The sequence below is a fragment of the Prionailurus bengalensis genome, chromosome B2, assembly GCF_016509475.1.
Source record: "Prionailurus bengalensis isolate Pbe53 chromosome B2, Fcat_Pben_1.1_paternal_pri, whole genome shotgun sequence".
Classification (NCBI taxonomy): Eukaryota; Metazoa; Chordata; class Mammalia; order Carnivora; family Felidae; genus Prionailurus; species Prionailurus bengalensis.
In genome coordinates, this window is record NC_057349.1 from 32,779,891 (window position 1) to 32,802,891 (window position 23,001).

Sequence of the window (23,001 nt, forward strand, 5' to 3'; positions counted from 1 at the left end):
AGAGTGGAAACCAGTAATGTGCATTTTCTTTGAAAGAGATTTCATTACCCATCCAGGTTTAGAAATGACTTCCCTAAATTATACCATGGGTGCAACTCGTGATTCCATTTCTCCTCTGTTTCTAGAGGAGAACTACTCAGAGGGTCCTTCTGTCTCACCCAGGAAACTGTTGAGTGGGGGAAGAAAATGGGGCCCAGATGGCGTGTTCAGGGCTAGCTCCCGCCAGAACTCAGCTGCTTACGGGCCACTCGTCCTCAGTGAGGATGAGCCTCTGTCTCCTCATCTCTGCAATGGGGATGGAGCCAGCCATCTGCAGCCCACCCCTGTGGTTGCAGCTGGGGAGTGGAGATGCGGCAGATTATGCCACGGGGACAAAAGGCAGCCTGGGAGAGGGGGAGGCAGGAGCCAGGGCATGTTGGGGGGCCCAGCACCTGCGCTGAAGCCTGGTCACAATGGCTCAGTGGGAATAATTGCTGTGGTAATTATGAAGATTGCACAGGCAAATGGAGTCCACATTACGTTCTGCTCCTTTGCAAAGGTCATCTATAATTGCCTGACTTCCTCCCCAGGGCGGGTGGGTAGGTGGCTGCGTGGGGGGCCTGTTAGGGGGTCTCTGGGATGCAGGCCCAAGCTGAGGGGGAGGGGGCTTGGGAGCCTCTGGAGCGACCTCTGCCAGCCTGGGGTGGGAGGCAGGCGGGTGAGCTCCCAGTGCAGAGCTGTTCTGGCCCCCCCTTCGGGAAGACGCCCTGGCTCCCTAACTGCTCTGCCCCCTCCTCCAGGAAGACGCCCTGGCTCCCTACTGCACTCTTAGTTGAGCTGGCTGCAGTTTGGGGCACTCGGTGCTTACTGACTCACAGGGAGACCGAGGCCAACGTGGTGATCTGTCCTGTCCGTCTGGAAGGCTCAGCCCCAGATGCCCCTCAGCCTGACGTGCTATGGGGCTTACGCACTGTCACCAACCTTCTCTGGCTGTCTTTCTCTACAAAGCGAAGGAGACACAATGGTTTTGGAAGGCCCTTTCCAGGTCTGGGTTGTAGGGATCCAGCATTTGCCCCCAGGTTCTGTGGAAGATTCGTGCACGGCTTTGGAGTCGGACAGAATAGAGTTTCAGTCCTGGCTCCTTCCTGCTGTGTGCTGTTGGGCTGCTGACTTTACCTCTCTGAGCCCCGGTTTCCTCTTTGAAAAAATAGAGATAATAGTGTACATCTCTTAAGGTTGCTGTTGAGATCAAAGGAGATAGTATTGAAGAGATATCTAGTTGGCGTTATTGACCACTGCTGCTGTGTCAAGCATGGTTCCAGGGGCTTTGTCTGTCCCAAGTCGCGTGATCCTCCCAGCTGCCCAGTGAGCCAAGTGCTGCTGCTATCCCCAGGTTAAAGATGAGGAAACATAGCAATGGAAAGCACGGGCAGACGGGGCCCCCAGCAGATGTCAGCTGCTCATACAATTACTTCTGTCCTTCTTGGGAAGCTTCTCCAGCAAGGCTTCCCCATTTGCTCCAGGTGTGCTCACCTATATGCCTCTGCTGGAGCTCCCCCTCCTATGAACTCCTCTTCTTCTCTGGCCCTCCAGACTGTACCCCAGCCCTGCCCCCAGGCAGCCCTCCCCAGCAGCCAGACTTCTGATTCTGTGGTGTGGACATCCTGGCCCACACTGTCTGGTGCCCTGTTACCATCTAGCTCTGTGGTCTCTCCTGAGTCTACCCACTTTTCCCTGGAGCTGACCCATGGCCGGTTCTCGCTTATCTCCTTAGATGCTCCCGGCATAGTGTGGAAGATGCCGGAGAACCATCTGTTTGAAAAGTCCCAGGGCCAGAATCTCCCGCAGTCCCCCGAGGCCCGGCGTGAACCCCATTGAATACCTCCGTGGGCCACACCTGTGCTAGAAACTGGGCCGAGAGCGATACAAGATGGCCTGGGACTGAGACTTCAGGGCAGTAAGACAGCGGTTCTCAGCCCAGGATGTGTTTGGGAACCACCTGAGAGGCTTTGTTCTCACTGATGCTTGCCCCCCCCACCCATGGAGAGTGGTGCATAGAGAGGGGTGCAGCCTGGCCTTGAGGAATTTTTTAAGTGTCCTAGGTAAGAAAATTGGATATCCACATGCAAAAGAATGAAGTTCAACCCTTGCCTCATATCATATACAAAAACTCACTCAAACAGATCAGTGACCTAAGTGTTAAGAACTAAAACTCTTAGAAGCAAGCATGAGGCAGGGGGAGTCTTCATGTCAGCGAAGTTGGCAATGATTTCTTGGAAATGTACCAAAAGCACAGGCAACAACAACAAAAAATTTAAGTAAATTGTACTTCATCAGAATTTAAGACTTGTGCATCAGAGGATACTATCAAGAAAGTGAAAAGAAAACATACAGAATGGGAGAAAATACTTGCAAATTATATATCTGATATGGGATTAATATTCGAAATATATAAAGAACTCCTACAACTAGGGGTGCCTGGGTGGCTCAGTCAGTTAAGTGTCCGACTCTTGATTTCAGCTCCGGTCATGATCTCATGGTTCATGAGATTGAGCCCAGAATTGGGTTCTATGCTGACAGTGTGGAGCCTGCTTGGGATTCTCAGTCTCCCTCTCTGCCCCTCCTCCACTCGTGCTCTCTCTCTTTCTCTGAAAATAAATATTGTTTTAAAAGTTAAAAAAAAAAAAACCAACAACCTCCAACTCAAAAAACAAAGAACCAAGAACCTGGTCAAAAAATAAGCAAAGTGGGGGTGCTTGGGTGGCTCAGTTAAGCTTCAGACTCTGGATCTCAGCTCAGGTTTTGATCTCAGGGTTGTGAGTTCAAGCCCAGAGTTGGGCTCCACTGTGAGCGTGGAGCCTACGGAATAAAATTAAACATAAAAATAAACAAGCAAAGGGCTGGATATTTCTTCAAAGATGAAAGGCAGGTGGCTAATAGGTACTCGAAAAGATGTTCAACCTCATTAATCATTAGGGAAATGCAAATGAAAACTACAATGAGATACCATTAGGGTGGCTATTATTTAAAAAAAAAACAAAAACAAAAACCCAGAAAGTAGCAAGTGAGGATGTGGAGAAATTGCAACCCTTCTGTATTGCTGATGGGAATGTAAAATGGTACAGCTGCTGTAGAAAACTGTTTGGCATTTCTTCAAAAAAGTTAAACATAGAATATGATAATTCTACTTCTAAGTATCTACCCAGAAGAAGTGAAAGCAGGAACTCGAACGGATACTGAAACACGACGTTCATAGCTGCGTTGCTCTCAATGGCCCGAAGGTGAAAACAACCCAACGTCCCTTGGTGGGTGACTGCATTAGGAAAATGTGGCATACGCATGACAGTCGAATATTATTCGGCTTTAAAAAAGGAAGGAAGTTCTGACACATGCTTCAACATGGATGAGCCTTGAAAACACGCTGAGTGAAAGAAACCAGACACAAAAGAACGTATGCTGGGGCCCCCCCGGGTGGCTCAGTTGGTTAAGCGTCTGAGTTCGGTTCAGGTCATGATCTCGCGGTTCGTGGGCTTGAGCCCCACATCGGGCTCTGTGCTGTCAGTGCCGAGCCCGCTTCAGATTCTCTGTCTTCCCCCTCTCTGTCCCTCCCCTGCTCTCTCTCTCTCTTTCTCTCTCCCAAACATAAACATAAAAAATATATATATATTGTGTGACTCCACTTAAAATGAGGTTCCTAGATTAGGCAAATTCAGAGGTACAGATTAGGCAAATGGTAATTACCAGGGGCTGGTCTTAGAGGGGGCACGGAGAGTTTATTGATGGGGACAGAGTTTCAGTTTGGGATGATGAAAAAGTTCTAGAGGTAGATTGTATGTAGTGATGGTTGCCCAGCAATGCGAATATACTTAATTGCATACTTACAAATGGGTGCAATGGTAAACTTTATGTTATGTGTATTTCATCACGATTAAAAAAAAAAAAGTGTTCCAGGCAATTCTTCTGTGCATCTGGATTGAAAAACACTCTACCGGGGCCAGCAAATTGGCATGAAAAGTGAAAGTTACAATTAAATCTTGCAGGTGCTTTGATAGACACGAGTGTGTATGTGGAAAGAATGGGCACGTCTGTGTAGAAAGGTCAGGGGGTCAGGGAAGATTTGTTTCCCATGAGGCAGGCTGCTGTAAGGATTAGGAGGTCAGTTCTAGGGCCGGACTATTTGGTTTCAAATCCCCCCTAGCTCGGTGAGTTTTGTGCAGTAACTTGGGCAAGTTACTGCTGTGTATCTCAGTTTCCTCATCTGTAAATGGGGATAATAATAATGCCTGCCTTAGAGGAAAGCTCTGAGTTTAAACAAGGGAATTCATGTAAAGCATTTAAGGCAATATCTGTCCAATAAATGTTAGCTAATGTCATGGTAATATGATTATACCATAATTTACCAATTTCCCGGACTATGGACATTTAGGTTTTCTTCCTTTTCTGATGTAACAATTGCCAAGGACATTTTTGTGTTTGTGTTCTTGAGCATATGTACGTTTTTCTCAAGAGCCTATGCCACTAAGTGGAATTTCTAAGTTGTAGGTACGGGCGTGGTCAACTTACGAGACATGGCCAGTGTTCCGCAGTGTTGGGAAGACTGTTAGGGTCTCTCTTGAAAGAATGATTTCAATGTGATTTAAATATGTGGATCCTGTCTTCAGGCGTGTTAGCCCTGTAGATGGTAACAGTTGGGATGCCAATAACAGAAAAACCAACTTGGGGCGCCTGGGCGGCTCAGCTGGTTAAGCATCCGACTCTTGCTTTGGGCTCAGGTCATGATCTTGTGGTTCATGGGTTTGAGCCCCATGTCGGGTTCTGCACGGACAGTGCAGAGCCTGCTTGGGATTCTCTCTCTAGCCCTCTCTCTGCCCCTCCTCACCCACGCTTGCCCCCTCTCTCTCTCAAAATAAAGAAGTAAACTTTAAAAAAAAAAGAAAGAAAAGAAAAACCAACTCAAAATGGCTTATGTGGACTCTGAATCAGTAGGTCCCAGAGTGTGAAGTGGGACCCGAGAGTCTCCATTTCTGACAGGCTCTCAGGTAATGCTGATGTTGATGGTCTGTAAACCACACTTGCGGTAGCAAGGGTTCGAAAACTTGGCTACACATTGAAACACCTGGGGAAACTTTTAAAAAACACCGATTCTTGGATCATACATTTAGAGGTTCTGACTTCATTGATGTGGGGTGAATTTTAAAGCTTCCCACGTATTCTAATGGGCAGTAAAGTCTGGGAACTACTGGGGTGCCTGGGTGGCTCAGTTGGTTAGGCGTCTGACTTTGGTTTGGATCATGATCTCACGGTTTGTGAGTTTGAGCCCCGCATTGGGCTCTCTACTGTCAGCACGGAGCCCACTTCAGACCCTCTGTCTCCCTCTCTCTGCCCCTCCCCCGTGCAAGGGCTTGTGGGCACACTCTCGCGCTCTCTCTCAAAAATAAAATAAACATTAAAAGAAAAGTTCAGGAACTACTTGCTTAAATGAAAAGAAAAACTTGCTATTTTGCTCACCAGGATCTCCTGAAGACAGCTCCAGCATTATTCTGTGACACAACCACCTCCAGGAACAAGCTTTCCATCCTCAGTGGGTAGGTTTGGCCCTCAAACTAGCTCCCCCCGGGAGCACAGAATGGCTGCTACAGCTCCAGACACCTCATGCAGATCCCACAATGTCCAAGAAGACAAGCGACTGTTTCTTCCCAAGTGCCTCTTATCATCAACAAAGAATACTTTCCTGGAAGCTCTTTCTCTCTGGGCTGATTGGCTGGGGGAACAGGAGTGCCACAAATGACTTAAACCAGTGGTTCTCAAAGTAGGGTCCCTGGACCAGGAGGATAAGCATCACCTGGACACTCGATGGAAATACAAGAGGCCCAGCAATCTGTGTTTTATCATATCAAGTCCTTTAGGTGATCCTGATCCATGTTCAAGTTTGAGAACCACTGGATTAGAGTTTGTGCGTTAGTCCTGTAGTTCTCATCCTGGGATGAGCCCCGCCCCCCCCCAAGAGGCATTTGACAATGTCTGCAGAGTTTTGGGATTCTTATAACTAGGAGTGGGGGTGCTACTGGCATCTAGTGGGTAGAAGCCAGGGATGCTGCCGAACCTCGTATAATGCACAGGACAGCCCCGCAGAGAATTACCAGCCCCAAACGTCAGTAATGCTGAAGTTGAGAAACCCTGCCTTAGCCCATTCAGCCTTTCTTTTGAGTCCTTTGTAATCCAGTGGGGACCCTTGTCAGCAAGGGCGAAGGAGGACTGGCTATCGGCTATCGGTTGGACAACCAACAGTGTCTGCTCCTAAAAATTACTTTCACAATAAATCAGACGGCCCACCATCTTTCCCACTGTCCCCTTGCAGAGCAGGCCTTTAGAAATAGCCCCATGGGGCTTGCAGGGTCAAGGAGGTTTCTATTTGTCAGGATGAGCGAAGGCCCCTGGCTCTCTCCTCTCTGAGGGTGGGGGGAGTCCTAGGGGATGGGTTACGGGTAGGGCTCACACTTGGTGGCTTACTCCAGATATTATTGGTCATGCTACCAGGACCTTAATTATCTTTCTTTAAACATAGTACGTGATTTTTTTTAATGTTTATTTTTTTGAGAGAGGGAGACAGAGTATGAGTGGGGGAGGGGCAGAGAGAGAGGGAGACCCAGAATCCGAAGCAGGCTCCGGATTTAAAATCTTTTAGAAAATGGTTGGACGCATCCCTGAGCGTGATTTTTGCACTGTTTTGGAGCCATTTTTAAAAAAAATTTTTTAACGTTTTATTTATTTTTGAGACAGAGAGAGACAGAGCACGAACAGGGGAGGGGCAGAGAGAGAGGGAGACACAGAATCGGAAGCAGACTCCAGGCTCTGAGCCATCAGCCCAGAGCCCGACGCAGGGCTCGAACTCACGGACCGCGAGATCGTGACCTGAGCTGAAGTCGGACGCTTAACCGACTGAGCCACCCAGGCGCCCCGGAGCCATTTTTTAATTAACTAATTTTGTCCAAGAAGTGTGGCTCCATCATTTACATGAGCAGTGGAACGGCCAGAATTTGATGTGTGAAAGCTCTCCTTTGGGGCCCCATCAAATGTGTAACGTTGGACATGTCTGCATTTGTGTGTGTGTGTGCTTGATTTTAGATTTTACTTTCAAGTAATCTCTCCACCCAGTGTGGGGATCGAACTCACAACCCCGAGATCAAGAGTGTCCTGCTGCACCGACTGAGCCAGCCAGGCGCCCCTGCGTCTGTATCTTTGTTGACACCTTCCGACCCTGTCGGGCTTGGATTTTCTGCAATGATGGGAATGTTCTGTATCTGCACTGTCTCGTATGGCAGCCACGGGTGGCTGTGGAGCGCATGAAATAGGGCTAGTGCAACTGAGGAATTGATTTTTTTTTAACTTTTTCAGGAATTGAATTTCCAGCTTTATTTAATGCTATTGAACTTAAATTTAGTCAAATGGCACTAATGGCTTCTATAATGGACGGTGCATCCTTAGACACCCTGCATTTTTCCCAGGGTGCTCGGCAGGGTGCTGGCTTGCGCTGGACCTCGAGAGGCGCTCAGCACCCAGGCTGCTTAGAACGAGATGGGCTCTGGCTCAGAGGATGCCCTGTGCAGTCCATTTCAGCTGAAGGCCTCCGAGATTCCAGAGAGGAGCTCGGCTCTTTTGAATATTACCAAAACTGTACCCACAATGGGCATTTCCCAAACTGAGGCAGCCCAGTCCATCCAGGACCTCCGAGTGCTTTGCTTTTGGTGGGGATTTTATCAGTTCAGCGTAGAAATGTTGGTAATGCCATGCCGATCAGAAACTCTATCAGGTAATTAATTGAGTAACAAGTAATTTGTTGTCTAGTTAAAAAAAACAAACAAACAAAACTTCTGGGGCACCTGGGTGGCACAGTCAGTTGAGTTGAGTCCGTTGACTCTTGATTTCAGCTCAGGTCGTGACCCCAGGGTTATGGGATCGAGCCCTGCGCTGGGGTCCACGCTGACTGTGGAGCCTGCTTAAGATTCTCGCTATCCCTCTGCCTCTCCCCTGCGTGTGCTCTCTCTCAAAGATGAAATAAAATATTTCTTAGCTCATGCAGTTTGTTTGATAGACAAAAATCTTTCCAAACGTGGAATTGGGTGAAGAAGTATGTAAGTGGCCCCCCAGTGGCACTTAGGTTAGAGATAGTTAATCTGGTCCACCCCCCTCACTTTGAGAAAGGCAAATCAACACCCAGAGAGGGAGTGGCCTGTGTAGGGCCACCTGGCTGGAATGGGGCTGCATCAGGACTAAAAGCCAGGGTCCCACGCTTTTTGGAGAAGCTGATGTCTGAACAGGGTTCTTGTGACCCAGGGTGTGTGTGTGTCTGCCCTGGGCTGTCTGCACCCCCGAGACAGTGATTGTGTCTGTGACATTCCCTTTGATCAGTGATCGGAAGACATGGAGGTTTAAAAACCTCTTTGATCTTGGAGTTCTAGAATAGGGGTAGGAATAGGATTGGACCAGTTCTTGCAAAGCAGTCACTGGAATGTCTGTGCCCCCATCACAGTGGGGAGCTACCTGGAAACAAGGTCACGAAAAATGCAAATTTGGGGGCCCCACTGCTGACCTTGCTGTGGCGGTCTGGCACACTGGTGCTCCCTGCCGTCACCGTGAACCCCACCTCCTGCTGTGCACATCCTGGTGTAGCACTTTCCCCCGCCATTGACCATTGACTCTGCACTTGCTATGTGACCTGCTCTGGGCAATGAGACGTTGGCCAGCATGAGGGAAGCAGAGGCTTGATAGATAAGATAACTTGAAAGACAAGTTACACGTTGGAATTTGTCCTTTTGGAATGTTTGCTCTTAGAGCCCTGAGCCCTGAGTCCATGTAAGTAGGTCTAAGGTACCCTGCCGGAGAGACCACAGCCTGGGGGGAAAGAGAGGGAGAGGGACCGGGAGTGGCAGGCCAGCCTAGCCCAGCCGACTCAGCCGAGGGCCAGTCATGTGAATGGAGAAGCTGTCTCGGGCACTGTAGCCCCAGCGGAGGCCATTGTAGAAAAGATGAATCACCCAGGTGAACCCAGCCAACCCCCAGAATGGCCAAATATAATAAATCATTGTTGCTTTACGTCACTAAATTCTGGGGAGCTTTGTTGTGCAGCCACAGACAACTGCAACCCCCTGCTGGATCAGAATCTCTGCGGGCCATGGCCAGACTCTCCATTTTAGCCAAAACTCCAGATGGTTCTTGGGCTTCCTAAAGCCCGAGAACCCCTGGAAGGGGAAAGGGCCTGATTCAAATCACCACGAGCTGTGACTTCATACAAATCCCTTCGCTCCTCTCCTTCTCCTTTTCCTTGTGGTGCCCCTTGTGGTACAGACTCCATAGATTCTTGGGGAGGAGGGGTGTTTCTTTAGCCATTTCTCTGAACACTTTTCAGCCCCACATCCTTTCTCCTCTCCTCTTGGGACTCGAACAACATGAATGTTGGCTCTTCTGTTGGGGACCCAGAGGGCCCTGAGGCTCTGTTCTTTTTTTTTTTTTTTTTTGAGTTTATTTATTTATTTGGGGGTGGGGGGGTTGAGAGAGCAAGTGTGAGTGGAGCAGGTACAGAGAGAGAGGGAGAGAGAGAATCCCACGTGGGCTCCATGCTTAATGTGGAGCCCAATGCAGGGCTTGAACCCACGAACTGTGAGATCATGACCTGAGCTGAAACCAAGAGTCGGATGCTTAACCAACTGAGCCACCCAGATGTCCTCATTTATTTTTTTATTTTTATTTTTTTTTAAGTTTATGTATTTATTTTGAGAAAGAGAGAGAGAGAGAGAGAGAGAGAGAGAGAGAGAGAGAGGGCATGAGCGGGGTAGGGGCAGAGAGAGAAGGAGGAAGAATTCCAAGCAGGCTCTGCCCTGATGTGGGGCTTGAACCCACAAATTGTGAGATCATGACCTAAGCCGAAATCAAGAGTATGATGCTCAACCGACTGAGACACCCAGGTGCCCTCATTTATTTTTTTATTTTTATTTTTTTTTAAGTTTATGTATTTATTTTGAGAAAGAGAGAGAGAGAGAGAGAGAGAGGGCATGAGCGGGGTAGGGGCAGAGAGAGAAGGAGGAAGAATTCCAAGCAGGCTCTGCCCTGATGTGGGGCTTGAACCCACAAATTGTGAGATCATGACCTAAGCCGAAATCAAGAGTATGATGCTCAACCGACTGAGCCACCCAGGTGCCCTGCCCAGTTTTTAAAAAATAGATCCTTTCTCTGTTGTGCAGATTGGGTAATTTCTATTGTTTTATCTTCAAGTTCACAGATTCTTTCCTCTCTGTCTCCACTCTGCTGTTGAGCCCATCCAATGACCTTTCGGTCCTAAATTTTCAGTTTGACTCTTCTTTGTATGTTCTATTTCTTTGCCAAGGCTTTCTATTCCTCATTTGTTTCCAGGGTGTTCCTAATTGCTTGTTGAAGCACTTTTGAGACTGCAGCTTTAATTTCCTTGTCAGATAATTCCAGTGTCTGTGCCATCTTGCTGTTGGCCTATGTTGGTTGCCTCTTCTCCTGCCGATTGAGATTTTTCTGACTCTTGGTACAACAAATGATTTTTCTATTGTATTCTGGACATTGGAGTATTGTTATGAGACACTGGCTCTTATTCAAATCTTCTGCCTTAGCAGGTCTCCTCTGGGACTGCTCCTGCTAATGCCAGGTCAGGGTAGAAGCTCAGCTTCCCCGGAGTGCCTGGCTAGCTCAGTCAGTTAAGCGTCCGACTTTGGCTCAGGCCATGAGCTCACTGTTCGTGAGTTCGAGCCCTGCGTCAGGCTCTGCGCTGACAGCTCATTGGAGAAGGCTGCTTCCTCACTGCTGAGCAGGGATGGGAGTTCTGGCTTCCCACCAGACAGACCTCCACTGATATCTCCCTGCCTGGGAAGGCAAAGGTAGCTCATTACTGCTCCCCATGTTGTCTCTATTGACCTGTTACTGCTAGGGATGGTGACAGTCCTCCTAGGCCTCCTAGGAGGCCTCCTAGGCCTCCTAGGTCCCCACCCAGTGTGGAGAGGGTGGGGTACCTTGATACCACTGGGTGGGGATGGAAGTTCCAGCTCTCCACCTGTTCTCTATAACCACCTGGTGGAGGGGGAATGGGCCCCTGGTTACACCCAGGCACAGCTCCCCACTTGGTCTCTGCCCATGCAGAGGGGATGGGGCTGCAGTTTTTTTCCATGGTGTTTGGCCAGAGCAGGGCATTTATTGTTTTAAAGGTTTTGATTTGCCAGACTGTACCTTTCCTAGTCCTTCCAATAGGGAGGAGAGGCTTCTCTTGGGGCTGTTTTTGTCCACAGTCATTGGTATTTCTGGGTTGCTGATTTCTCCGGCTCCAAATCTGAGATATTTTGGGCAAAAAGAAAACCCAGAGAACTCACTGCTGTGTTGTTCCTTGAGCCCTGAGATCCCTAGTCAGTCCGCCTTCTTCTCTCCCTTTTTAGAGTCTTTGTAGGTTTGTTTTATATATAATGTCCAGGACATTAGCTGTTCTTTCCAAGAGGAACAGGGAGAAGTATATCTACTCCATCTTGCCCAGGAATCAGAAGTCAAGATTTACCTGTTCTTTTTTCTTTCTTTCTTTCTTTCTTTCTTTCTTTCTTTCTTTCTTTCTTTCTTTCTTTCTTTTCTTTTCTTTCTCTCTCTCTCTTTCTCTTTCTTTCTTTCTTTGAGAGAGAGCAAGCATGAGCACGGGAGGGGCAGGGAGAGAGAGGTGGTGGGAATATTGAGCAGGCTCCACGCTCAGCATGGAGCCTGATCCAGGGCTTGATCTCACGACCGTGCGATCATGACCCGAGCCAAAATCAAGAGTCGAACACTTAACTGACTGAGCCACCCAGGTGCCCCAACATTGACCTGTTCTTGAACTTCATATAAACAGAATCCACTCCCTAAATCTTTTTAAGGTTGGCTTCTCTTGCTCAACATGGTGTCTTGAGGTTATCCATGTGGTTGTGGATAGTCAGCTAGTTTTCATTGTCGTATAGGGTTTGGCTGTGTGAACAAGCCCCAGTGTGGAATTTGCTGCGTGGAATCCTGTATAGCCACGAAAAAGCAGACCTACCTCTCCTGTATGCAGTAAACCACACAGTTTGCTTACCAATCCTTCTGTAGATGGTATTCACATTGCTTCCAGTTTGGAGCTCTTATGAACAAAGGTGCTTTGAAGACAGTTTGCTGTGATGAACAGATATTCTTGGACATGTGTTTTAGCGACCACAGCACTCACTCCTGTTGGGAATAAATATTTCAAAAGCCTCTTAACCGGTCTGCTTCTTCAGCTCTTGCCTCCTTCTACTTACTTTTCCATATACAAGTCACAGCGATCTTTTGAAAACGTAAATTGGATCCCTTCTCCCCCTCGCTCGAAAATACCAATGGCTTCGGGGCGTCTGGCTGGCTCAGTTGGTGGAGCGTGTGACTCTTGACCTTGGGGTTGTGGGTGTGAGCCTCATGTTGGGTGTAGAGATTACTTAAAAATAAAATCTTAATGGGGCGCCTGGGTGGCGCAGTCGGTTAAGCGTCCGACTTCAGCCAGGTCACAATCTCGCGGTCCGTGAGTTCGAGCCCCGCGTCAGGCTCTGGGCTGATGGCTCGGAGCCTGGAGCCTGTTTCCGATTCTGTGTCTCCCTCTCTCTCTGCCCCTCCCCCGTTCATGCTCTGTCTCTCTCTGTCCCAAAAATAAATAAACGTTGAAAAAAAATTTTTTTTTAAATAAAAAATAAAAAAATAAAATCTTAAAACCAATGGCTTCTCTTCATCTTTAGAATAAGATAGTAGACTCCTTTCCATGTCCCACAAGGCCCTGTAGGATCTAGCCCCTGCCTGCTTCTTGTTTGTTCCGACCTTATTTGCTGCCTCTCTCTACCTGCCTTTCCTCTGTCTACCCACCCGTTCATCCATCAAAACATCCATTCAGTTTGGGGGTGCCTTCAGCGTGCCTAGGTGACTCCCGCTTTTGCCCTTGCTCTTCCCTCTGCCCAAAAGCACTGTTCCTGCAAATCATCACCTCCCCTTCCCCCTTTATTTAAGTGTCTGTTCAAATGTCATCTCTTCAAAGAGGGATTCTAAAATGTCCCCCCATTCATCCTCTGTCTTTACCCCACATTATTTTTCTTCTCTTTAAAAAAAATTTTTTTTTTTACCATTTATTTATTTTTGCGAGAGACAGAGTGTGAACAGGGGAGGGGCAGAGAGAGAGGGAGACACAGAATCCGAAGCAGGCTCCAGGCTCTGAGCTGTCAGCACAGAGCCCGACGCGGGGCTCAAACCCATGAACCGTGACATCACGACCTGAACCGAAGTTGGATGCTTGACCGACTGAGCCACCCAGGCGCCCCCACATTATTTTTCTTGACAGCACTGATCACCACTTGAACTGCTATTGTTTCTTTGTTGCGTGTCTCCCGCTTTGGCGTGAAATGTCCAGGAGGTTAGGGATGTTGTCTGGTTATCTCCTGCTCCCTAGAGCAGTGCTGGGCATAGTAGGTACTCGGGAACTATTTTGGGATTTGTTCAGACACGCCTCAGCTCAGATGGGAGGGCAAGTCCCTTAACTCGAACTTCCCCCACTCTAGTCTCCTGGGATCTCGTGACAATGCAGATTCTGATTCAGGAGGTCTGGGGTGGGACCTGAGATTCTGCATTTTCCTCCCAGCTCCCAGGTGATGCCCAAGCTGCTGGTCCTGGGATTCAGGTGTCGAATAGCCAGGGCTTCATAGCTCTGAGCCTCCGTTTCCACATCTGTAAAATGGCTCATTGTGAAAAACAAGTGAAGCACTGTGCATGGTGCCTGGACTTAGGAGGTGCTCGGTACATATCTCCTGCTTTTCCTCTCGATGCCTTTCTGCGTGAGACTTGAAGTTGCCTCCGTTTGCTCTTTCCCCATCCCTACAGTTTAGCCCCCTACACAGACCCTCGGTGGAATTTTCTGAGCTGGCCAGCCCTGCCTGTCATGGGCAGGGGTTTGGGGAGGATTCTGGCGTTTGGACAGTCGTGAGAACATTATGCAAATGAGATGCAAAGCAGCAGCTAATGAACCCTGATTGCATTGGCCCTGGCACTGGGGAACTGCAGGATAACTGTGCTGGGCTGGGAAGGGGGGGTAGTGAATGTTTTCTGGGTTGGACGAGGAGGTAGTGACAGAAGGGGTCAGCTTCTCCTGGGTCGCCCGAGGCCCCCTCCTCCTATATTGACTGGTCCGCCTGTGGGACTAGAACCTGGTTAAGGTCCAGGAATAGGGCTGAGGACAGGCATGGCGTGTCTGTGTGTTGTGTGGTGCGGGGGTGTCCCTGAGACCGCCTGAGACCTGCAGGTGGGAGACTACAGGGCTGCACACTGGTGGCTTGGGGGCCCTCTCAGTAGCAGAGGAGACTGGATCAGACTGACAGTGGGAGTGGGTGCTCTGCAGGCTGGGCACAGAGGGGGTGACAGGGGTCAGCTCCTCCCACAGAGCCTGTATGAACATGGGAGGGCAGAACTCGGGGTCTGCTAGGCAGTAGGTGGGCTGGATCAGGCTCAGGAGGGGTGGAGGTGGGGGGCAGCTATCTTTGGAAACCTGGGATGGAGCTGGCTCTTTAGGAGAAAGATGATCCGGGGCTGGGGGACTGGCAGGTGGGCAGGGGGCTCTGCTTACAATGCCTGGGAACTCAATCCCTCCTCGCCCTCAGCTGAGGTCTCTCCACTGTCTCCAGGGAGCCCCAGCTCTCAGGTGCCAGGCATCCCCACCCTCTGGCCCGGGCCTTGACTTGACCCTCTGCTGAGGACCTCCAGGCCTGTGGACAAGTGTCAGGCTTCTCGCTCAAGGATGGTCAGGCTGGAAGTCCCCTCTGAGGTGATTTGGGGGAGGGGGGGTGGTCTTCACTTGTGCTTCTTGACTGGCCCTTCAAATGCATATAGTGACCCTGTCCTGCCTTTGATCTAAGGACGAGAAGCAAACTTGGTTATGAAACTTCCAGAAAATGGGTCGCTGTTGCCATGTGTCCTAATCAGATCTTAATGGAACCAATGCCGAGCGTTGGAAAAAGCTTGGCAAAGCAGTGGGTTCGAATCCCAGCCCGGGGATTTACTGGCTCTGTTAACTTGGGCAGACTGCTCAGCCTCTAAAGCCTCTGTTTCCTCGTCAGTTCCGTGCCCTCACCTGCAGGGCTGCTGTGACAGCCAGAGGCGCTGCAAGAGAGCAGGAGTTAGCACATCCATGAGCTCCGTACCCTCGAGGGCAGGGACTCTGTTTTGCCCACGGCTGTGTCCCGGCACCTAGAACGATCCCTGGTACACGGTGGGTGCCTAGTAAGTATCTGCTGAATGAAGGAGATTCCCTATTTCATCTGTTCCCAGGATGATTTCCCCCTTCGCAGTTGACAGCTCTGAAATCTGGATGTGCCATATAGCTCATAGCCTTGGTTTAACTGGCGTCAGTCTCATCACTGAAGGGATCTTGCGTGGGATGAAATGTGGAAGAGGCTATTACTATTATTGTTATTGTTAACAGTTTTTTGCTTGATTTTTGGTTGGCTTCTGGGTCTTTCTGACTGCATCTGCCTTCTCTGGGCTGCGTGGGGTCCCTGAGAAGCACCCTGGGGCACCGGGGCTGCACTGATCCTTGCCAGGGTCCTTCTGAGGTGGTGCTGGGCTGGAGACAGTGCATCCCGTGGGGGCACGCTGTGCGTCCTGGGCCCCAGTCCCCACTTGACGTCCTCACCTCGCCTCCACCAGATGCCATCCCTCCTGGGGGGCTGACAGGGTTCTCGGAGCCTGGAATCCCCTCTGAGGAGGAAGGGCCCATTTTACTGGATCTGTCATAATTCCCAAGTCCCAGGACCTGGCTGGGGAAATCTGTGAGCCTCCTAGGCAGAGGGGCCTCTAGGTGGGATTTAGTGTGGATCAGGCAGGGGACTTTATGAGGGAGGGGGTTGCCGGAGGGTGGGTCCTATGTCTACCCCCACCCCAGACCCCTCCTGCAGCAGGGCTGAGACAAGGTGGGCAGATTAGTGTCTGATCTCTAGAGGGCAAGTGCAGAGCAGAAAGGTCCTCTCCTCGAAGTTGATTCTGGTTCAGTCTCCTGGTTGGGACACATGCTTGTGTCACCGATCCCCTCCCATGGGGCTAGGGGCTCGTGTACGCATCTGTTGCTTTTGTGTAGAAAGGGTTTATGTGTTGCATGTTCTGGATCCATGTAGATGTGCATACATGTGTCCTAAAGATGTGTAAATGCTGGCATTACTCTTACCATGTCTGTTCCCTCCGCACATACAGGTAGATGCACAGACTTGTGGAGATGCATGTAGGCAAATACATGTAATGGGAGTTTGTATTTATAAGTGTGTTGTTGGGTTGCTCATTTGCATAGACACATCGGAGCATGGAGGTCACATGTGTGTAGCGCGAGCCTCGCTGTTTTCTCTGAGGGGTGGGTGATAGCTGTGGCCCATGGGAGTTGGAATCACAAGGCCTCACTGCCAATAACCAGCCCAGGAGCCTTAGATGCCCAGACAGGTTGTTTTACTACCGTGGGCCTCAGTTTCCCATCTGTAAAATGGGTGTGGATTCTCAGAGGATGAGACTGTAGACAAGCATCTCATCCTCGGCCTGACCCAGAAAAGGCTCAAAATAAAATTGCGAGGGCTGACTGGGTGAGAATAAATGATCAAGTAAACAAATATTTACAGAGCAGCAGGCAGTGAAGTTTAAGGACCTGAGGCAAGGGCAAGGGCAGGTGCCACTTGCAGTGTCTCGAAGGGATGTTGGGAGGGAGGGTCTTGGGGAGAAAGAGAGGAGAGGGGCTGGAGCAGGGTCCCCCACACAGTCAAGGGTGGCCTGGCGAGCCCCTGTGCTCACTGGCATCTCCAAGGTGAAGTGTGTGCGCCTCGCCCGGGTTGATGTCCTCTCGAAGAAGCAAGCGTGGAAGGCGGGCGTCCCCTGGTGTCTGGGAGGGAGGGAGGCTGTGCGGCATTGCCTGGTTGCCATAGAAACGAGCAGAAGGAGGTGGGTGGCTGGAGAAGGAGGCGGGTCGGGAGGAGGGAGGGGAGGAGGCAGCGATGGGGGGCGGGGAGCTGGCTTCTGCAGTTCTGGCTCTGCTGCCTTCCTGAGCCAGCGGTGAAGGGAACCCGGGAGGACAGAGCCCCCAGCCCGGGCACCAGGCCCCCTCCCTGCCCGCCACCACGGAGAAGGAGGAGGACAGCCAGCCCCTCCGGCCCTGGCCTGGCCCAGCGGGGGCAGTGAGCTCCTACCTGCCTCTGGCTTGGTGCCCAGACAGGCCCAGGTAGGCATCCCCTATGGGGACAGCTGGAAGAGGCTGCATGGAGAGTGCCCCCCACCCCCACCCCCAGCTGCCCCTGCCTTCCTACCAGCCGCACCTGGCAGGAGGCATACAGGCAGAGCCAGTGGACCTGGGTGGGAGCAGCCTGGATCCTGGGAGGCCCTCTTCAGAATCAGGATCCTCCTCAACAGGAGGACCGTCCCCACTGCCGCCTTCCTCCTCTGCCCCTCTGTCCCTCTCTCCACCACCGCCACAGGTCCAGACTGTAGAAATGTTCCCCTCTCTGGGGGAAGTGGGCTGAGGGGGGCCGGAGCTTCCGGGGACCCACGGTGCTCCCCCCTCCCCAGGCTGAGGCTAGAGAGGTAAGAATGCCCCCTGCCCCCACGCAGGGCACTGCTAGGCCCTGGCCATTTGGGAACAGCGTACCCACATCCCACCCTCCACACCAGCTGCCTCTGTGCCGGCCCCAGATGATCTCAGGCGTTGGGCTCAGAGCCCCCTGCTCAGACAAGAGGCATGTTTCTCCTTCTCCCCCAAGCTTGGGCCTTTTCCTTCCTTGTTCTCCCTGTAGACCTAGATCCCTAGATCTCCCAAGGGACCCTTGTGCCATCCTCAGCAAGCCCAGGGTCTCCGTGTTGGGGGATCGGGTGGGGGTGCCTATGGCTCTCCCTCCCCCCCACTCTGTCCCTCTGCTGCATTGCTCCTGGGGACAGACTCAGCTGCTGCTGGGGAGCTCGGGCACTGCGGAGGAACCTCTGCCCGGTGCTCAGGAGGGGGCGGGGCTGGGGCCCAGGGAGGACCTGGGCCGCACTCTAACATCTGGGCACTGAAAGGACAGGGCAGGGCCTGCGCCAGTGCGGTGGGTGAGTGGCACCCGGTCCAGGTTTGCCCTGGGATAGAGCTGAAGGGCCTTGGATGCCATGGGGAAGAGATCCTAGCCTGAGAAGGGCAGGAGACTGGTGTGCGTGACCCTGGGTCCTCCTCCTTCCCCAGCACACCCTGAGAGCTTGGCCGGGTCCTTTGCTGGGACCACATTATGGGGCTCCCCATTTGCCTGGGCCCCTGGGGGTCAGAGTAGCTCGTGCAGGGGCCGAGAAGGGATCCTTGGGCCTGTGACGGGGTGGGGAATACTCACCAAGAAGCTGACATGGCTCATTCATTTCTGCAAACGTTAGTTGCACCTGCTGAATGCTAGGCACAGGGGGCTTCTGCTTTGGGGTGAAGGGCCTGGGAATGAGAAGGCCAGACAAGGTGGGGAATGTATGTCTCCCCTGGAGCCAGCAGCCAAGTAACCCGGATATACTGTCTCAGTCTGCTCCCAGCTCCTCTGAACCCCACCACCCCTTCTGCTCATCTCTCTCCTTTGGGGGGAGCTAGAGACCCTCCCTCCCTACCAAGGCCTGGGACAGGCATCTGTCCTGCCTTACCTTCTACAGCTGGGCCGGCCTCCATCCCAGCCAGAACAGGGGGACCGGTGAGGCCTGGAAGGAGCTGTCCCTTCCCCCAGGCCGTCCACACCTGGCCCTGCCCTCTGGGAGGCCACGGATGCAGAAGGCTCAGGACAGGACCGACCCTCTCAGAGGAGCCGAGTGTGGGATGACCGGTCTCACGGAGAGAGAGGTACCCAGAACAGCGAGGGCAGGGGCCTGCTCATCAGCAGCCCTAGCTCCTGCCTCCTCACCTGTGGGGTTTCCGTTTGGGCTCCCCAGGAAGCTGACCCTGAGATAAGGATACCATGAGAGAGGCTCATTTGAGAGGTGGTCTTTGGAAAGACTGTGAATGTGTAGGCGAGACAGGGAGCCAGTTCTCACTGTGGATAACTAGGGCTCAATCCCACTGGGGACCTCTGGAGCCACTGGAGGACCCACCCCAGGCTTAGCCCACGGGGAGGGTGGAGGGCTGGTGCGTGTATACACCATCTCCCCTCCCCCACACCACCCCACCATCGCTTGAGGGCTGCTCCTGCCCCCTCATACCCTGCCTAACTTTTCTCTAACTGTTGTCACCACCTAGCGAGCAAGGAGACACCTCCCTGTGGAGCCTGCTGCGCGACACCAGCACTGGAACAGTCCTAGAGGCTCCCTGGAGATGAACAGGCCGAATGAGATGCTTCCTCCTCTCTGCCTGGTGCGGGGCAGGGGTGTGGTGCAGGGTGGCGACTGCCTTTAGGGATGAGTTTCTGGAGGAGAGAGAGGGGGTCTGGGGCTAGAGGAAGAAGGAGAGTGTAGAGAGGGTAAAGGCCAAAGGTTGGAGTCAAGGGAGGAGGGGAGGAGAGGCCAGCCACCGTGGCTTGTTGGCTTTAACCATTTTCTGGCTAGGACGAGCCTACCTGGTCCCCTCTGCCCTGGGTCTCTCTGGGGCCCTCCAGCCTCAATTGAGACCCAAGCTCTGTCTCCTCTGGTTTCCTGCTTTGTGTTTCCAGCCTCTTCTTTCCTCCCTACCACCTTACCATAGAGGAGATGGAACTTGGGGGGGGGGGGCTGGATTTTATACCCAAAGAGAAAGCAAGAGGAAGCCAGGCCTGGGGTCTCCTTTTCACAGGTCACCTGGAGACCTGGGGGTCCCAGGTGGGTCACAGAAGGGTATTGGAAGGGTGTCTTAGCTCAGGTTGCCATAACAAAATACCATAGACTGGTTGGGGGGTGGCGGGGCTTAAACAATGGGTATCTATTTCTCATAGTTCCAAAGGCCAGAAGTCCAAGGTCAGGGTACTGGCCTATTGGGTTCCTGGTGAGCCTTTCTTCCTGGTTTGCAGTTGGCTGCCTTCTCGCTGTGTCCCCCCATGGACTCTCCTCAGTGCGGGCATGTAGGGAGAAAGCGGATCTCTCTTTTCTTCTTATAAGGACACCAATCTTATTAGATCGGGATCCCACCGCTATGACATTATTTAACCTTAATCACCTCCTCAAAACCCTATCTCTAAACACAGTCACGTTGGGGAGGAGGGTAAAATATTAACATTTGGGTTTGGTGGGGACACAAGTCAGTCTTCAGAAAAGGTCTACGGGGGTGTTAGCCCTCAGAGAGGAGAAAGGGGTGTGAAGTCATCCAGGGAGCTGAGGGTCTCCTGCTTTGGAAGAAGCATAGGCAGTAATACCTGTGACAATAATGCTTCTGGCACAATAACCCCATGGGGTAGCTGGTATCATCACCTTCATTTTGCCGATGGGGAAACTGAGGCACAGAGCGTGTAAGCAACTTACCGAGGTCGCACAGCCAGCAAGTGGCAAAGCCGGGTTTTGAACTCGGTTGTTCTGTCTGGCCCCACAGGCAGCGCTCTCAAACTACCGTGCTAATATAGCAGGGTTTCCTCTGCGCGTCGGGAGAGAACCAGCAAGGTGCGCTTCCTGGCAGGGTGTGACCAAGAACTGCACCAGGGTGTGGGGGTGAGATAGGTGAGGGCTGGGGTATTCAGGGAAGGCTTCTTGGAGGGGGTGGGGCTGAGCTGGCCCTTGGGGGAAGCAGGGTTATTTTGGTTTGGGGAGTGATGAGCGATAGGACAGCTGCACCCCAGGGCAGGAGGGAAGGTGTGAGCCAAGCGGCAGAAACTGGAGTGAGGAAGGGGGTATGCATCACAGGGAGGAGGAGGAGAAGGACAGCATGATACAGCTGACCCTGAGCCCTCCTGCTGCAGCTGAAGCCCCAGGAGAGGCTGGCAAGAGTCCCGGCATGGCCCCAGGTCAGGCACGGTGAGCCCGTCTATCTCGGGCTAATGTGAGGAGCAGGGCTACAGCCAGGAATGCTCGCTCGTGGGGCCTGAGACCCACCCTGGGTGAGGGAGGAGGCGGCTCTGGCTTCCCATGGCTCCGCCCAGGTTTGAGCTGAGCCGCTCCCTTGGGAGAATGTCTTAGGCCAGGGGGACCCGGGTGACACCCACGGAGTGCTGCTCTGCCCCGGGACAGCTGGTGGTGGGGGCGGGGAGGGCAGGGGAAGGACTCATCCCCGGGTCTGGATCTGAACTCTGTGTCCTCCCTGCTGTGAGAACTTGGACAGGTCATTTCACCTCTCCGAGTCTCAGAGAAGGCAGGGGAGTCACTGCCCATCTCCGTGGGCTGTGGTGAGGATGGGGGCTGGGGGGATACAGTGCATGAAGAGGCTGGCACATAGCAGGTACTCAATGGCATCATTATTGATATACAGGGAGAGTGAAGAGAGGGATAATGGAACAGCCTCTTCTTTTTAAAAAAATTTTTTTTAATGTTTATTTATTTTTGAGAGACAGAGACAGAGTATGAGTGGGGGGAGGGGCAGAGAGCGAGAGAAAGACACAGAATCTGAAGAAGCTCCAGGCTCTGAGCTGTCAGCACAGAACCTGATGCGGGGTTCGAACTCACAAGCCGTGAGATCATGACCTGAGCCGAAGTCGGACGCTTAACTGACTGAGAGCGCCCCTGGAACAGCCTCTTCTGTCTGTGGACTGTGGCTCCCTGAGGAGGGAGTGCGCCACCCTGAGGGCAGAATCGTCATAGGGGATCAGGGAGGAAGAGACTCTGGAACTGGACCCTGAGGGTTGGCCTAGAGGACAGGAAGGGGATTCCAGGAGAAGCACAGGGCCTGGGAACAGAGGACAGGTGGGATCTGGGAGCCCTCCTGTTGTGAGAGTCTGGCTTTTGGTTGTGTCACCATCATTATCAACATATATTGAGCACCTACTGTATGCAGGGGACTATGTTTGGCTCTGAGGTACAGAATTCAGTGTTTCTGCCATTTAATGAATGAATAGAATGTGCTTTCATTCATTCGACAGAAACATACTGTGCACTTAACTATGTGTCAGGCACTGCTCTGGATGCTGGAAATACAGCAGAGAACCAGACAGACAAAAACCACTGATCTTAGCAAGCTGACATTACAGTGAGAGAAGACACAAATATGATGAATGCTATAACGTTGGGAGCCTGGCATATGGTAACATGTGCTGTGGAGAAAGAACAATAAAGAGAGGAAAGAGAGGAGAATGCTGGAGGGTGGGAAAGAGTGTCAAGTTAGATGAGGGAAGGTCATGACATTTGAGCAGACCTGGAAATCTGTGTGTGGGGGGGGTGGCATTCCTAGCAAGTGCAAAGGCCCTGGGGTTAGAACAGCAAGGAGGTTGATGGAGCAGGAGGAGTTGCAGGGCCTCCTGGGAAGGAATTAGACTTTTACTTGGAGGAAATGGGGAGTCACAAGAGGATTCTGAGAAGGGCAGTAGTGGGATCTGACCTAGGTATTAGCAGCGTCCCCCTGGCTGCTATAGCAGGGAACAGACTGGAGTGGGAGCGGAGGTGAGGGACACAAAGTCAGAGGCAGGAAGGCCAGTGAAGAGGCCACTGGGGACAGTGATGAGGGTGGGACCAGGGTGGTTGAGAGCAGAGGATCTGCTGATGGGTTGGCTGGTGATCGGAAGTGAAAAGGGCTAGAGTGACTTCAAGGCCTGTGACTGTTAGTAACTCGCAATGTAGGAATCCACATGCCGCCTTTGGCCACAGCAGGCCTGCCCTCTCTGGGCTTATGCTCTTAATTCCTCTGTCCCTTATTCAAGCCAGGGGCAGACAGAACATGACCGAGGCCCCCACCCTCCAGGGTCTTTTAAAGGCAGCTGGGGCCTGAGGAGGGACCCCTTTCACCCTGGGGCTCCTCTCTCCCTAGAGGAAAGGTCAAGGCCAACATGAAAACTTCACACTTCCATAACGGTCTATATGTTTCAATAAGAGCTTACTACCCTTTTATCACTTGAGTGTCACATGAGACTCGAGTATTGTTTTCCCATCATGTGAGTTAGA

The 23,001-nt window shown here is 51.8% G+C and overlaps 1 protein-coding gene across 3 annotated transcripts in view; it reads left to right on the plus strand.

The window, feature by feature from the left end:
• Window positions 1–23,001, plus strand: part of PACSIN1 (protein kinase C and casein kinase substrate in neurons 1) — a 56,934-nt gene that overhangs the window by 22,302 nt on the left and 11,631 nt on the right. For 2 of the 3 annotated variants that reach the window (XM_043591210.1, XM_043591209.1), the window contains exon 1: window positions 17,048–17,242. The exons of the other annotated variant lie outside the window; for it this stretch is intronic. The gene's annotated coding sequence lies outside the window, so the exon portion shown is untranslated. Of the gene's footprint in view, window positions 1–17,047; window positions 17,243–23,001 lie in introns of those variants that run through there. 3 annotated transcript variants of the gene reach the window in all.